The 16,322-nt window shown below is 41.0% G+C and overlaps 1 non-coding gene across 1 annotated transcript; it reads left to right on the top strand.

Annotated features, from left to right (window-relative positions):
- Nucleotides 1-5,720: 5,720 nt before the first annotated feature.
- LOC130984510 (small nucleolar RNA R71) lies at nucleotides 5,721-5,828 on the top strand. The gene has a single exon (XR_009088444.1). It is a non-coding gene; the product is annotated as a small nucleolar RNA R71 (small nucleolar RNA).
- Nucleotides 5,829-16,322: the final 10,494 nt, after the last annotated feature.

The raw sequence follows: 16,322 nt of genomic DNA, 5'->3' as shown, positions 1-16,322 counted from the left end.
ATCCTACTCAGAATACCACAGACAAGGTTAGACCTTCCGGATTCTCTTGAATGCCGCCATCAGTTCTTGCCTATACCACGAAGACTCTGATATCACAGAATGGTTGGCTCGTTTGTCAGGCGAGCACTCGGTTGTCAGGCGATCAACCATGCATCGTGCAATCAGGAATCCAAGAGATATTCACTAAGCCTCAGATGCTTGTAGAACAAGAATGGTTGTCAGTCACCTTGTTCATGAGTGAGAATGGTGATGGGCGTCAATCATCACCTTCATCATGTTGAAGAACAAGTGATATCTTGGACAAAGAACAAGCGGAATTGAATGGAAGAACAATAGTAATTGCATTAATACTCGAGGTACAGCAGAGCTCCACACCTTAATCTATGGTGTGTAGAAACTCCACCGTTGAAAATACATAAGAACAAGGTCTAGGTATGGCCGAATGGCCCGCCTCCCAATGGTCTAAGATAGCATAAAACGAAGATAGCTACCAAAAGTCCTCTGATACAATAGTAAAAGGGCCTACTTATAGATAACTAGTAGCCTAAGGTGTACAAAGATGAGTAAATGACATAAAAATCTACTTTCGGGCCCACTTGGTGTGTGCTTGGGTTGAGCAATGAAGCATTTTCGTGTAGAGACTCTTCTTGGAGTTAAACGCCAGCTTTAGTGCCAGTTTGGGCGTTTAACTCCCAATTAGGTGCCAGTTCCGGCGTTTAACGCTGGAATTTCTTGAGGTGACTTTAAACGCCGGTTTGGGCCATCAAATCTTGGGCAAAGTATGGACTATTATATATTGCTGGAAAGCCCAGGATGTCTACTTTCCAACGCCGTTGAGAGCGCGCCAATTGGGCTTCTGTAGCTCCAGAAAATCCACTTCGAGTGCAGGGAGGTCAGAATCCAACAGCATCTGCAGTCCTTTTGAGTCTCTGGATCAGATTTTTGCTCAGATCCCTCAATTTCAGCCAGAAAATACCTGAAATCACAGAAAAACCCACAAACTCATAGTAAAGTCCAGAAAAGTGAATTTTAACTACAAACTAATAAAAATATACTAAAAACTCAACTAAAACTACCAAAAACATACTAAAAACAATACCAAAAAGTGTACAAATTATCCGCTCATCACAACACCAAACTTAAATTGTTGCTTGTCCCCAAGCAACTGAAGATCAAATAAGATAGAAAGAAGAGAATATGCAATGAACTCCAAAAACATCTATGAAGATCAGTATTAATTAGATGAGCGGGGCTTTTATCTTTTTGCCTCTGAATAGTTTTGGCATCTCACTTTATCCTTTGGAATTCAGAATGATTGGCTTCTTTAGGAACTCAGAATCCAGATAGTGTTATTGATTCTCCTAGTTAAGTATGATGATTCTTGAACACAGCTACTTATTGAGTCTTGGCCGTGGCCCAAAGCACTCTGTCTTCCAGTATTACCACCGGATACATACATGCCACAGACACATAATTGGGTGAACCTTTTCAGATTGTGACTCAGCTTTGCTAAAGTCCCCAATTAGAGGTGTCCAGGGTTCTTAAGCACACTCTTATTGCCTTGGATCACAACCTTTTTTCTTTCTTTTTCTTTCTTCTTTTTTTTTCGGTTTTTTTTTTCGTTTGCTTTTTCTCTTTTTTTTTTTCACTGCTTTTTCTTGCTTCAAGAATCATTTTTATGATTTTTCAGATCCTCAGTAACATGTCTCCTTTTTCATCATTCTTTCAAGAGCCAACATTCATGAACCACAAATTCAGAAGACATATGCACTGTTCAAGCATACATTCAAAGAACAAAAGTGTTGCCACCACATCAAATTAATTAAACTATTATAAAATTCAGAATTCATGCAATTCTTTCCTTTTCAATTAAGCACGTTTTTATTCAAGAAAGGTGATGGATTCATAGGACATTCATAACTTTAAGGCATAGACACTAAGACACTAATGATCACAAGACACAAATATGGACAAACATAAAGCATAAAAATTCGAAAAACAGAAGAATAAAGAACAAGGAAATCAAGGAACGGGTCCACCTTAGTGATGGCGGCTCTTCCTTCCTCTTGAAGGTCCTATGGAGTGCTTGAGCTCCTCAATGTCTCTTCCTTGTCTTTGTTGCCCCTCTCTCATGATTCTTTGATCTTCTCTAATTTCTTGGAGGAGAATGGAGTGTTCTTGATGCTCCACCCTTAGTTGTCCCATGTTGGAACTCAATTCTCCTAGGGAGGTGTTTACTTGCTCCCAATAATTTTGTGGAGGAAAGTGCATCCCTTGAGGAATCTCAGGGATCTCATGGTGAGAGGGGTCTCTTGTGTACTCCATCCTTTTCTTGGTGATGGGCTTGTCCTCATCAATGGGGGTATCTCCCTCTATGTCAACTCCAACTGAATAACAGAGGTGACAGATGAGATGAGGAAAGGCTAACCTTGCCAAAGTGGAGGTCTTGTCCGCCACCTTGTAGAGTTCTTGGGCTATAACCTCATGAACCTCTATTTCTTCTCCAATCATGATGCTATGGATCATGATGGCCCGGTCTATGGTAACTTCGGACCGGTTGCTAGTGGGAATGATTGAGCGTTGTATGAACTCTAACCATCCTCTAGCTACGGGCTTGAGGTCATGCCTTCTCAATTGAACCGGCTTTCCTCTTGAATCTTGCTTCCATTGTGCGCCCTCTTCACATATGGTTGTGAGGACTTGGTCCAACCTTTGATCAAAGTTGACCCTTCTTGTATAAGGATGCTCATCTCCTTGCATCATAGGCAAGTTGAACGCCACCCTCACACTCTCCGGACTGAAATCCAAGTATTTCCCCCGAACCATAGTGAGATAATTCTTTGGATTCGGGTTCACACTTTGGTCATGGTTCTTGGTGATCCATGCATTGGCATAGAACTCTTGATCCATCAAGATTCCGACTTGTTGAATGGGGTTGGTGAGTACTTCCCAACCTCTTCTTCGGATCTCATGGCGGATCTCCGGATATTCACCCTTTTTGAGTGAAAAGGGGACCTCGGGGATCACCTTCTTCAAGGCCACAACTTCATAGAAGTGGTCTTGATGCACCCTTGAGAGGAATCTATCCATCTCCTATGACTCGGAGGTGGAAGCTTTTGCCTTCCCTTTCCTCTTTCTAGAGGTTTCTCCGGCCTTGGATGCCATAAATGGTTATGGAAAAACGAAAAAGCAACGCTTTTACCACACCAAACTTAAAAGGTTTGCTCGTCCTCGAGCAAAGAAGAAAGAAGAGAGTAGAAGAAGAAATGAGGAAAAGGGAGATGGTAGTGTGTTCGGCCAAAGAGGGGGAGAAGTGGTGTTTAGGTTGTGTGAAAATGAAGGGTTGAAGAAGGGTATATATAGAAGAGAGGGGGGTAATGGTTCGGCCATTATGGGTGGGTTTGGGAGGGAAAGTGGTTTGAATTTGAAGGGTGAGGTTGGTGGGATTTTATGAAGGATGGATGTAAGTGGTGAAGAGAAAGATGGGATTTGATAGGTGAAGGGTTTTTGAGGAAGAGGTATTGAGGTGATTGGTGAATGGGGGAAGAAGAGAGAGGGTGGTGGTGGGGTCCTGTGGGGTCCACAGATCCTGTGGTGTCAAGGAAAAGTCATCCCTGCACCAAGTGGCATCAAAATTCACGTTTTGAGCCATTTCTGGCGTTAAACGCCGGGCTGGTGCCCATTCCTGGCGTTTAACGCCAGGTTGTTGCCCTTTACTGGCGTTTAACGCCAGTTTGGTGCCCCTTTCTGGCGTTAAACGCCCAGAATGGTGCCAGACTGGGCGTTAAACGCCCAACAGCTAGCATTACTGGCGTTTGAACGCCAGCTTCTTCTCCTCCAGGGTGTGCTGTTTTTCTTCCTGTTTTTCATTCTGTTTTTGCTTTTTTCATTGTTTTTGTGACTTCTTATGATCATCAACCTACAAAAAAGATAAAATAACAAAAGAAAATAGTTAACTATAAAACATTGGGTTGCCTCCCAACAAGCGCTTCTTTAATGTCATTAGCTTGACAGAGGACTCTCATGGAGCCTCAGAAATACTCAGAACCGTGTTGGAACCTCCCAACACCAAACTTAGAGTTTGAATGTGGGGGTTCAACACCAAACTTAGAGTTTGGTTGTGGCCTCCCAACACCAAACTTAGAGTTTGACTGTGGGGGCTCTGCTTGGCTCTGTTTTGAGAGAAGCTCTTCATGCTTCCTCTCCATGATGATAGAGGGATGTCCTTGGGCCTTAAACACCAAGGATTCTTCATTCACTTGAATGATCAACTCTCCTCTATCAACATCAATCACAGCCTTTGCTGTGGCTAGGAAGGGTCTGCCAAGGATGATGGATTCATCCATGCACTTCCCAGTCTCTAGGACTATAAAATCAGTAGGGATGTAATGGTCTTCAATCTTCACCAAAACATTCTCTACAAGTCCATGAGCTTGTTTTCTTGAATTGTCTGCCATCTCTAATGAGATTCTTGCAGCTTGCACCTCAAAGATCCCTAATTTCTTCATTACAGAGAGGGGCATGAGGTTTACACTTGACCCTAAGTCACACAAGGCCTTCTTGAAGGTCATGGTGCCTATGGTACAAGGTATAGAAAACTTCCCAGGATCCTGCCTCTTTTGAGGCAGTTTCTGCCTAGACAAGTCATCCAGTTCTTTGGTGAGCAAAGGTGGTTCATCCTCCCAAGTCTCATTTCCAAATAACTTGTCATTTAGCTTCATGATTGCTCCAAGGTATTTAGCAACTTGCTCTTCAGTGACATACTCATCCTCTTCAGAGGAAGAATACTCATCAGAGCTCATGAATGGCAGAAGTAAGTCCAATGGAATCTCTATGGTCTCATTTTGAGCCTCAGATTCCCATTGTTCCTCATTGAGGAACTCAGAGGAGATTGGTACACGCCCACTGAGGTCTTCCTCAGTGGCGTCCTCCTCCTCTCTTTCCTCTCCATATTCGGCCATGTTTATGGCTTTGCACTCTCCTTTTGGATTTTCTTCTGTATTACTTGGGAGAGTACTAGGAGGAAGTTCAGTAACTTTCTTACTCAGCTGACCCACTCGTCCTTCCAAATTCCTAATGGAGGACCTTGTTTCAGTCATGAAACTTTGAGTGGTCTTTATTAGATCAGAGACCATTGTTGCTAAGTCAGAAGTACTCTGCTTAGAACTCTCTGTCTGTTGCTGAGAAGATGATGGAAAAGGCTTGCCATTGCTAAACCTGTTTCTTCCACCATTATTGTTATTGAAACCTTGTTGAGGTCTCTCTTGATTCTTCCATGAGAAATTTGGGTGATTTCTCCATGAAGAATTATAGGTGTTTCCATAGGGTTCTCCTAGGTAATTCACCTCTTCCATGGAAGGGTTCTCAGGATCATAAGCTTCTTCCTCAGGTGAAGCATCCTTAGTACTGCCAGGTTCATTTTGCATTCCAGACAGACTTTGAGAAATCAAATTGACTTGTTGAGTCAATATCTTGTTCTGAGCCAAAATGGCATTCAGAGTGTCAATCTCAAGAACTCCTTTCTTCTGACTTGTCCCATTGTTCACAGGATTCCTTTCAGAAGTGTACATGAATTGGTTATTTGCAACCATCTCAATTAGTTCCTGAGCCTCTGTAGGCGTCTTCTTCAGATGAAGAGATCCTCCAGCAGAGCTATCCAAAGACATCTTGGATAGTTCAGAGAGACCATCATAGAAAATACCTATGATGCTCCATTCAGAAAGCATGTCTGAGGGACATCTTCTGATTAATTGTTTGTATCTTTCCCAAGCTTCATAGAGGGATTCTTCATCCTTCTGTCTGAAGGTTTGGACTTCCACTCTAAGCTTACTCCATCTTTGAGGTGGAAAGAACTTTGCCAAGAAGGCATTGACTAGCTTTTCCCAAGAGTCCAGGCTTTCTTTAGGTTGAGAATCCAACCATATTCTAGCTCTGTCTCTTACAGCAAAAGGGAATAGCATCAGTTTGTAGACCTCAGGGTTAACCCCATTAGTCTTGACTGTGTCACAGATTTGCAAGAATTCAGCTAAGAACTGATGAGGATCTTCCATTGGAAGTCCATGGAACTTGCAATTCTGTTGCATTAGAGATAATTGAGGCTTAAGCTCAAAGTTGTTTGCTCCAATGACAGGGATAGAGATGCTTCTCCCATAGAAATCAGGAGTAGGTGCAGTGAAGTCACCCAGCATCTTCCTTGCATTGTTGGCATTGTTGTTGTTTTCGGCTGCCATGGGTTCTTCTTCCTTGAAGAGTTCGGTCAGGTCCTCAACAGAAAGTTGTGCTTTAGCTTCTCTTAGCTTTCGCTTCAAGGTCCTCTCAGGTTCAGGGTCAGCCTCAACAAGAATGCCTTTGTCTTTGCTCCTGCTCATAAGAAAGAGAAGAGAACAAGAAAATGTAGAATCCTCTATGTCACAGTATAGAGATTCCTTTAAGTGTCAGAGGAAAAGAAGAGTAGAAGACAGAAGTAGAAAATTCGAACTTATCAGAAAAAGATAGAGTTCGAATTTTGCATTAAGAAGTAGTGTTAGTCATAAATAGAAGGATGTGAGAAGAGAGGAAGAAGTTTTCGAAAATTAATTAAAAGGATGTTGATAATTTTCGAAAATTGAAAGTGGAAAAGAAATCAAGTGATTTTTGAAAAAGATTTTGAAATTAGAAATTAAAAAGATTTGATTGAAAACTATTTTGAAAAAGATGAGGTTGAGAAGATATGATTAGTTTTAAAGAGATGTGATTGAGATGATATGATTTGAAAACAATTTTAAAAAGATTTGATTTGAAAACAATTTTAAAAAAAATTTGATTTTAAAAAAAAATTAATGACTTGCCTAACAAGAAAAGATATGATTCAAACATAAAACCTTCCTCAACAGAAAAGGCAAAAAATGTTCAATCAAATCATTAATTGTTAGTAAGTATCTTTGAAAAAGGAAAGAAATTGATTTTGAAAACATTTGATTGAAAAGATATGATTTGAAAAAGATTTGATTTTGAAAAACTTTGAAAACTTGAAAAAAAAATTGATTTTGAAAACAAAATCTTCCCCCTAGCACCATCCTGGCGTTAAACGCCCAGAATGGTATACATTCTGGCGTTTAACACCCAAAATGCTACCTCTTTGGGCGTTAAACGCCCAACCAGGTACCCTGGCTGGCGTTTAAACGCCAGTCTGTCTTCTTCACTGGGCATTTTTGAATGCTCAGCTTTTTCTGTATAATTCCTCTGCAGTATGTTCTGAATCTTCAATTCTTTGTATCATTGACTTGAAAAGACACAAATTAAAAATATTTTTGGATTTTTTAATAATCAAAATGCAACAAGAATCAAATAACAATGCATGCAAGACACCAAACTTAGCAGTTTGTGTACTACTGACACTATATGAGACACATAAACACTCAAGCCAAAAGAATTCAAAGATCAGAGTAAGAAATCATCAAGAATTACTTGAAGATCCTTAAGACACATGAATGAATGCATGCAATTGACACCAAACTTAAGATGAGACACTAGACTTAAGCAAGAAACATCAAATATTTTTGGTTTTATGATTTTGTGATTTTTTTTGTATTTTTCGAAAATTAAGTGGGAAAAGATATCAAAATTCTTAATGAGAATTCCAGGAATCAGTGCAATGCTAGTCTAAGACTCCGGTCCAGGAATTAGACATGGCTTCACAGCCAGCCAAGCTTTCAAAGAAAGCTTCGGTCCAAAACACTAGACATGACCAAAGGTCAGCCAAGCCTTAGCAGATCACTGCTCCAAAAGCAAAATTGATGAAAATCAACAAGCTCTTGTGGTGATAAGTTGAAACCTCGGTCCAATCAGATTAGACATGGCTTCTCAGCCAGCCAGATTTCAACAAATCATCATGAAACTCTAGAATTCATCTTCAAGAATTTCGAAAAAAATAAATACCTAATCTAAGCAACAAGATGAACCGTCAGTTGTCCAAACTAGAACAATCCCAGGCATTGTTACCAAAAGCTTGCTCAAAACTTGAACAATCCCCGGCAACGGCGCCAAAAACTTGGTGCGCGAAATTGTGAACAATACTTTTCACAACTCTCATAATCCCTGGTCATGAACTCCAAAAACTTGGTGGTTCAATTCCATGGCATTACACAACTTCGCACAACTAACCAGCAAGTGCACTGGGTCGTCCAAGTAATACCTTACGTGAGTAAGGGTCGATCCCACGGAGATTGTTAGCATTGAAGCAAGCTATGGTCATCTTGCAAATCTTAGTCAGGCAGACTCAAATGGATATGGTGATGAACGAAAATAATATAAAAGATAAAGATAGTGATACTTATGTATATCATTGGTGTAAGAGCTTCAGACAAGCGTATGAAAATGCCTTCCCTTCCGTCTCTCTGCTTTCCTACTGCCTTCATCCAATCCTTCTTACTCCTTTCCATGGCAAGCTCGTGTAGGGTTTCACTGTTGTCAGCAGCTACCTCCCATCCTCTCAGTGAAAATACGTCCCTGATGCTCTGTCACAGCATAGGCTAATCATCTTTCGGTTCTCGTTCAGGCCGGAATAATATCCATTGATATTTTTGCGTCTGTCACTAACGCCCTAGCCTGCTAGGAGTTTGAAGCACGTCACAGTCATTCAATCACTGAATCCTACTCAGAATACCACAGACAAGGTTAGACCTTCCGGATTCTCTTGAATGCCGCCATCAGTTCTTGCCTATACCACGAAGACTCTGATCTCACGGAATGGTTGGCTCGTTTGTCAGGCGAGCACTCGGTTGTCAGGCGATCAACCATGCATCGTGCAATCAGGAATCCAAGAGATATTCACTAAGCCTCAGATGCTTGTAGAACAAGAATGGTTGTCAGTCACCTTGTTCATGAGTGAGAATGGTGATGGGCGTCAATCATCACCTTCATCATGTTGAAGAACAAGTGATATCTTGGACAAAGAACAAGCGGAATTGAATGGAAGAACAATAGTAATTGCATTAATACTCGAGGTACAGCAGAGCTCCACACCTTAATCTATGGTGTGTAGAAACTCCACCGTTGAAAATACATAAGAACAAGGTCTAGGCATGGCCGAATGGCCAGCCTCCCAATGGTCTAAGATAGCATAAAACGAAGATAGCTACCAAAAGTCCCCTGATACAATAGTAAAAGGTCCTACTTATAGATAACTAGTAGCCTAAGGTGTACAAAGATGAGTAAATGACATAAAAATCTACTTCCGGGCCCACTTGGTGTGTGCTTGGGCTGAGCAATGAAGCATTTTCGTGTAGAGACTCTTCTTGGAGTTAAACGCCAGCTTTAGTGCCAGTTTGGGCGTTTAACTCCCAATTAGGTGCCAGTTCCGGCGTTTAACGCTGGAATTTCTTGAGGTGACTTTGAACGCCGGTTTGGGCCATCAAATCTTGAGCAAAGTATGGACTATTATATATTGCTGGAAAGCCCAGGATGTCTACTTTCCAACGCCGTTGAGAGCGCGCCAATTGGGCTTCTGTAGCTCCAGAAAATCTACTTCGAGTGCAGGGAGGTCAGAATCCAACAGCATCTGCAGTCCTTTTGAGTCTCTGGATCAGATTTTTGCTCAGATCCCTCAATTTCAGCCAGAAAATACCTGAAATCACAGAAAAACACACAAACTCATAGTAAAGTCCAGAAAAGTGAATTTTAACTACAAACTAATAAAAATATACTAAAAACTCAACTAAAACTACCAAAAACATACTAAAAACAATACCAAAAAGTGTACAAATTATCCGCTCATCATGAGCGTTCAACGTTCTACAAGAGATGGATCTGAACGCCAGTAAGGGTGTTCCTACTGAGCATTCAACACCCACTGATGAAGTCCCTATCCAAGAATTAAAGGAAGCCAAGACTCATGTAGAGACCATAGAGGTCCCCTTGCGACCATTCTCGTAATTCATGAGTTCTAATGAATACTCATTCTCTGATGAGGATGAGGAAACTTGTGAAGAGCAAGTTGCTCGATACCTAGGAGCGCTCATAGAGCTAAATGCCAAGTTATTCGGAGTAAAGACATTGGAGGAAGAACCTCCAGTGCTTACCAAAGAACTCAATGCTTTGGTTCAGCAGAAGCTGCCTCAAAAGCTTCTGGATCCAAGACACTTCCTAATTCCTTGCACCATAGGCACCATGACCTTTAATAAGGCTCTGTCTGACCTAGGATCAAATATAAATCTCATGCCACTCTCTGTGATTGAGAAGTTGGGAATCTTTGAGTTACAAGCTGCAAATATCTCACTAAAGATGGTAGACAAGTTAATGAAAAGAGTATATGGCCTTGTGAGGATGTCTTAGTAAAAGTTGAAGACCTTTACATCCTTGTAAACTTCATAATCTTAGATATTGGCGAAGATGAGGATGAGTCCATCGTCCTTGGAAGACCTTTCCTAGCCACTGCCAATGCTATCATTGATGTAGCAAAGGGAGAACTAATTTTACAACTAGGGGAGAAGCACATCTTGTTCAAGATGCCTCACCCCAACTCTCCCTCTGAGAAAAGAGAGATAACTGTGCAACTTAGTGTTCCAACCATCTCTCTCAGTGTAGAGCTTTACTAAGCCCCTAAACACCAATTCTAAGGTTTGTGTTGGGCAGCCAGCAACAAGCACTGAGAACAAAGGTACTAAGAAGAAAGTACTTAAAGGCTGGAGGGACAAAAATATCCCTACTGAAGGCCTCTCACCTGGCATGAGAGTTATCTTTACAAAGAAACCAGTCATACCACATACAGTGAGTTGAGTCTTATCTCTAGAGCATATGGAGCTCATCCATGAGAAAACAGGAAGAAAGTTCACAGTAAGGGGCAAAATTCTGAGCCCATATCAATCTCCGTAAGGAGCTGACCATCAAGCTAGTAACGTTAAAGAAGCGCTTGTTGGGAGGCAACCCAACCATAATTATTATTTATGTTTTTCTTTGAATTTATTTTTCTTAGTTATTTTCTTTAGGTTCATGATCATGTGCATTAGTCAGAACAGAGACAGAAATGTTTAGAAGTGGAATTAGAATACCCTGGAGTACATGTCTTGTTGGCGTTGACGCCAAACAAGAAGGCAAGAGTGGGCGTTCAACGTCGACAAAGGGTAACATTATTGGCATTGAACGCCATCCATGGAGCAGAGGCTGCGCGTTCAATGCCCAAAAAAAGTAGAAGACATGGTGTTAAATGCCATGAAGAAGGTCCCTCCTGGGCGTTCAACGCCCTGAGTGGGGTAGCGGCATAAGCTGAGTGTTCTACACCCATAAGGGGGTAGGGAATTTAAATTCCCTAGCCTCTCAGGACTAGTGGGTCCAAAAGCATCTTCACCTACCCCACCTTTTTCTCTCTTCTTTTTACACTTCCCTACACACTCTTCCCTATAAACCCTAAACCAATCACATTCATACCTTTTCCTCAAAACATCATAACTCCCACCAACCCCCACCCACTAAATTTCAAATTTTCTCACCCATAATGCCCCATTCATTTGAAACCCTAACCACATCCTCCCTATAAATACCCCCTTATTCCACTTATCCCACACATTACTCATACACCTTTAGCCCTCACTTGGCCGAATTGCTCTTCTCCCTCCATCTCCATCTATCTTCTTCTTCTTCTACTCCATTCCTCTCTTTTGTTTATTTTTACGCTAGAACGAGTAAAGCTTTTAAGTTTGGTGTTGGAAAAGCTATATTTTTTGCTTTTTATTCCCACTTATGGCACCCAAGGTCGGAGAACTCTCTAATCAATCCCATCCAAGAAGTTGGGATCTTAATGGTGCAAGAGTTCTATGCTAATGCATGGGTCACGAAAAACCATGATGTTAGTGTGAACCCTCATCTTAAAAATTGGAGCACCACGGTCCGAGGGAGAATCTCAAACTTCAGTCCAGAAAGTGTAAGGTTGGCGTTCAACTTGCCTTTGATGCAAGGAGACCCACATCCTTACAATAGAAGGGTCAATTTTAATCAAAGGTTCGATCAAGTACCCTCAGACATCTATGTAGAAGGAGCAGTGTGGAAAAGGGATTCCCAAGGCAAGCCTATCTAACTAAGAAGGCTTGACCTCAAGCCCATAGCTAGAAGATGGTTGGAATTCATCCAACGTTCTATCATCCCTACTAGCAACCAGTCCGAGGTGACCATAGACCGAGCCATCATGATCCATTGTATCATGCTCGAAAATGAGGTGGAAGTACATGAGGTGATACCTCAAGAGTTGTACAAAGTAGTGGATAGCCCCTCCACTCAAGCAAAGTTAGCTTTCCTTCATCTTATCTGTCACCTATGCAATTCAGCTGGAATTGTCACAGAAGGTGACACTCCAATTAAGGAAGACAAGCCCATCACAAAAAGAAGGATAGAGCATACTAGAGAGTCGATACATGAACCACAACATGAGCATGTGGAACCACCTCAACATGAGATCCCTGAGATACCTCAAGGGATGTATATTTTCCTCCTCAAAGCTATTGGGATCAATGGCATACTTCTATGGGAGAATTAAGCTCTAACATGAATCAGCTGAGGATGGAGTATCAAGAGCATTCCACCATCCTCAATGAAATTAGAGAAGATCAAAGAGCTATGAGGGAAGAACAACAGAGACACGGGCGTGATATTGAAGACATCAAGCACTATATTAGATTCTCTAGAGGAAGTGGTAGCCGCCGTCACTAAGGTGATCCCGTTCCATCACCCCTTGCTTTTATGTCATTTTTCTGTTTTCTATTATGTTTTGTTGTCTGTTCTCGTGTCCTTATTGCATGATCATTTATATCTATGTCTTAAAAGTTATCAAATGTTCCATATATCTCTCACCTTACTTAAAAGAAAATTTTATTTGAAAAATAAAATTAAGATGCATGAATTTTAAGTTTTATCTTAAGAATAGTTAATTATTTTGATGTGGTGGTGTTGCTTTTATTTTCTGAATGTATGAATGAACAGTGCAGATTTGAAATTGGAATTAAGAATGTTGGCTCTTGAAAGAATGATGAAAAAGGAGAAGTATTATTGATGATCCGAAAAATCAAAAGCAATTGATTCTTGAAGCAAGAAAAAGTAGCAAAAAGAAATAAAAGAAAAAAAAGATATTTATGCAAAAATAAAAAGCAGAAAACGCCAATAGCTCTTAAAACCAAAAGGTAAGAGCAAAAAGCCAATAACCCTTTAAACCAAAAGGCAAGGGCAAAAGAATCCAAGGCTTTGAGCATCAATAGTTAAGGGGCCTAAAAGAAACAAAATCATGGCCTAAGCACTCCAAAGGAACAATGTCCCTAACTATATGCTTGTGGTGTGAAGGTATCAAGTAAAAAAGCTTGAGACTGAGCAGTTAAAGTCGTGATCCAAAGCAAAAAGAGTGTGCTTAAGAACTCTGGACACCTCTATCTGGGGATTCTAGCAAAGCTGAATCACAATCCGAAAGGATTCACCCAGTTAAGTGTCTGTGGCATTTATGTATCCGATGATAATACTAGAAAAGAAAGTGCTTAGGGCCACGGCCAAGACATTAAAAGCTGTGTTCAAGAATCAAAAAGAACTAAACTAAGAGAGTCAATAATATCATTGGTGCACGAAATTGTGATCACTACTTTTCACAACTCAAATAATCCCTAGTAATGGCCCCAAAGACTTGGTGCTCAATACCATGGCATAAACACAACTTCGCACAACTAACCAGCAAGTGCACTGGGTCGTCCAAGTAATAAACCTTACGCGAGTAAGGGTCGATCCTACGGAGATTGTTGGTATGAAGCAAGCTATGGTCACCTTGTAAATCTCAGTCAGGTAGACTCAAATGGTTATGGATGATATATGAATAAAAGATAAAGATAGAGATACTTATGTAATTCATTGGGAAGAACTTCAGATAAGCGAATGGAGATGCTTTGTCCCTTCCCTCTCTCTGCTTTCCTACTGTCTTCATCCAATCCTTCTTACTCCTTTCCATGGCAAGCTGTATGCAAGGGTTTCACCGTTGTCAGTGGCTACCTCCCATCCTCTCAGTGGAAATGTTCAACGCACCCTGTCACGGCACGGCTATCCATCTGTCGGTTCTCGATCATGTCGGAATAGAATCCAGTGATTCTTTTGCGTCTGTCACTAACGCCCCACAATCGCGAGTTTGAAGCTCCTCACAGTCATTCAATCATTGAATCCTACTCAGAATACCACAGACAAGGTTTAGACCTTCCGGATTCTCTTGAATGCCGCCATCAATTCTAGCTTATACCACGAAGATTCTGGTTAAAGAACCCAAGAGATAAACATTAGAGCCTTGTTTGCTTGTAGAACAGAAGTGGTTGTCAGTCAGTTGTTCATAAGTGAGAATGATGATGAGTGTCACATAATCATCACATTCATCAAGTTCTTGAGTGCGAATGAATATCTTGGAATAAGAACAAGCTGAATTGAATAGAAGAACAATAGTAATTGCATTAATACTCGAGGTACAGCAGAGCTCCACACCTTAATCTATGGTGTGTAGAAACTCCACCGTTGAAAATACATAAGAACAAGGTCTAGGCATGGCCGTGAGGCCAGCCGCTTAATTGAAACTCAGAATGATTGGCTTCTTTAGGAACTCAGAATCCAGATAGTGTTATTGATTCTCCTAGTTAAGTATGATGATTCTTGAACACAGCTACTTATTGAGTCTTGGCCGTGGCCCAAAGCACTCTGTCTTCCAGTATTACCACCGGATACATACATGCCACAGACACATAATTGGGTGAACCTTTTCAGATTGTGACTCAGCTTTGCTAGAGTCCCCAATTAGAGGTGTCCAGGGTTCTTAAGCACACTCTTTTTGCCTTGGATCACAACTTTATTTCTTTCTTTTTCTTTCTTTTTCTCTTTCTTTTTCGTTTTTTTTTCGCCTCTTCTTTTTTTTTTTGTATTCACTGCTTTTTCTTGCTTCAAGAATCATTTTTAATGATTTTTCAGATCCTCAGTAACATGTCTCCTTTTTCATCATTCTTTCAAGAGCCAACATTCATGAACCACAAATTCAAAAGACAAATGCACTGTTTAAGCATACATTCAGAAGACAAAAATATTACCACCACATCAAAATAATCAAACTGCTATAAAATTCAAAATTCATGCAATTCTTTTCTTTTTCAATTAAGAACATTTTTTTTTAAGAAAGGTGATGGATTCATAGGACATTCATAACTTTAAGGCATAGACACTAAGACACTAATGATCACAAGACACAAACATGGACAAACATAAGCATTAATTTTCAAAAAACAGAAAATAAAGAACAAGAAAATTAAAGAACGGGTCCACCTTAGTGATGGCGGCTCTTTCTTCCTCTTGAAGATCCTATGGAGTGCTTGAGCTCCTCCATATCTCTTCCTTGTCTTTGTTGCTCCTCTCTCATGATTCTTTGATCTTCTCTAATTTCATGGAGAATGATGGAGTGTTCTTGATGCTCCACCCTTAGTTGTCCCATGTTGGAACTCAGTTCTCCTAGGGAGGTGTTCAGTTGCTCCCAATAGTTTTGTGGAGGAAAGTGCATCCCTTGAGGCATCTCAGGGATCTCATGATGAGAGGGGTCTCTTGTGTCCTCCATCCTTTTCTTAGTGATGGGCTTATCCTCATCAATGAGGATGTCTCCTTCTATGTCAACTCCAACAGAATAACAGAGGTGACAAATGAGATGAGGAAAGGCTAATCTTGCTAAGGTAGAGGACTTGTCCGCCACCTTATAGAGTTCTTGGGCTATAACCTCATGAACTTCCACTTCTTTTCCAATCATGATGCTATGAATCATGATGGCCCGGTCTAGAGTAACTTCGGACCGGTTGCTAGTGGGAATGATTGAGCGTTGGATAAACTCCAACCATCCTCTAGCCACGGGTTTGAGGTCATGCCTTCTCAATTGAACCGGCTTTCCTCTTGAATCTCTCTTCCATTGGGCGCCCTCTTCACAAATGTCTGTGAGGACTTGGTCCAACCTTTGATCAAAGTTGACCCTTCTAGTGTAAGGATGTTCATCTCCTTGCATCATGGGCAAATTGAATGCCAACCTTACACTTTCCGGACTAAAATCCAAGTATTTCCCCCGAACCATAGTAAGATAATTCTTTGGGTCCGGGTTCACACTTTGATCATGGTTCTTGGTAATCCATGCATTGGCATAGAACTCTTGAACCATTAAGATTCCGACTTGTTGAATGGGGTTGGTAAGAACTTCCCAACCTCTTCTTCGGATCTCATGTCGGATCTCCGAATATTCACCCTTTTTGAGTGAAAAAGGGACCTCGGGGATCACCTTCTTCAAGGCCACAACTTCATAGAAGTGGTCTTGATGC

This window comes from Arachis stenosperma, chromosome 5, assembly GCF_014773155.1.
Source record: "Arachis stenosperma cultivar V10309 chromosome 5, arast.V10309.gnm1.PFL2, whole genome shotgun sequence".
In the NCBI taxonomy this organism is placed as follows: Eukaryota; Viridiplantae; Streptophyta; class Magnoliopsida; order Fabales; family Fabaceae; genus Arachis; species Arachis stenosperma.
This window is presented reverse-complemented; position numbering and strand designations above follow the sequence as displayed.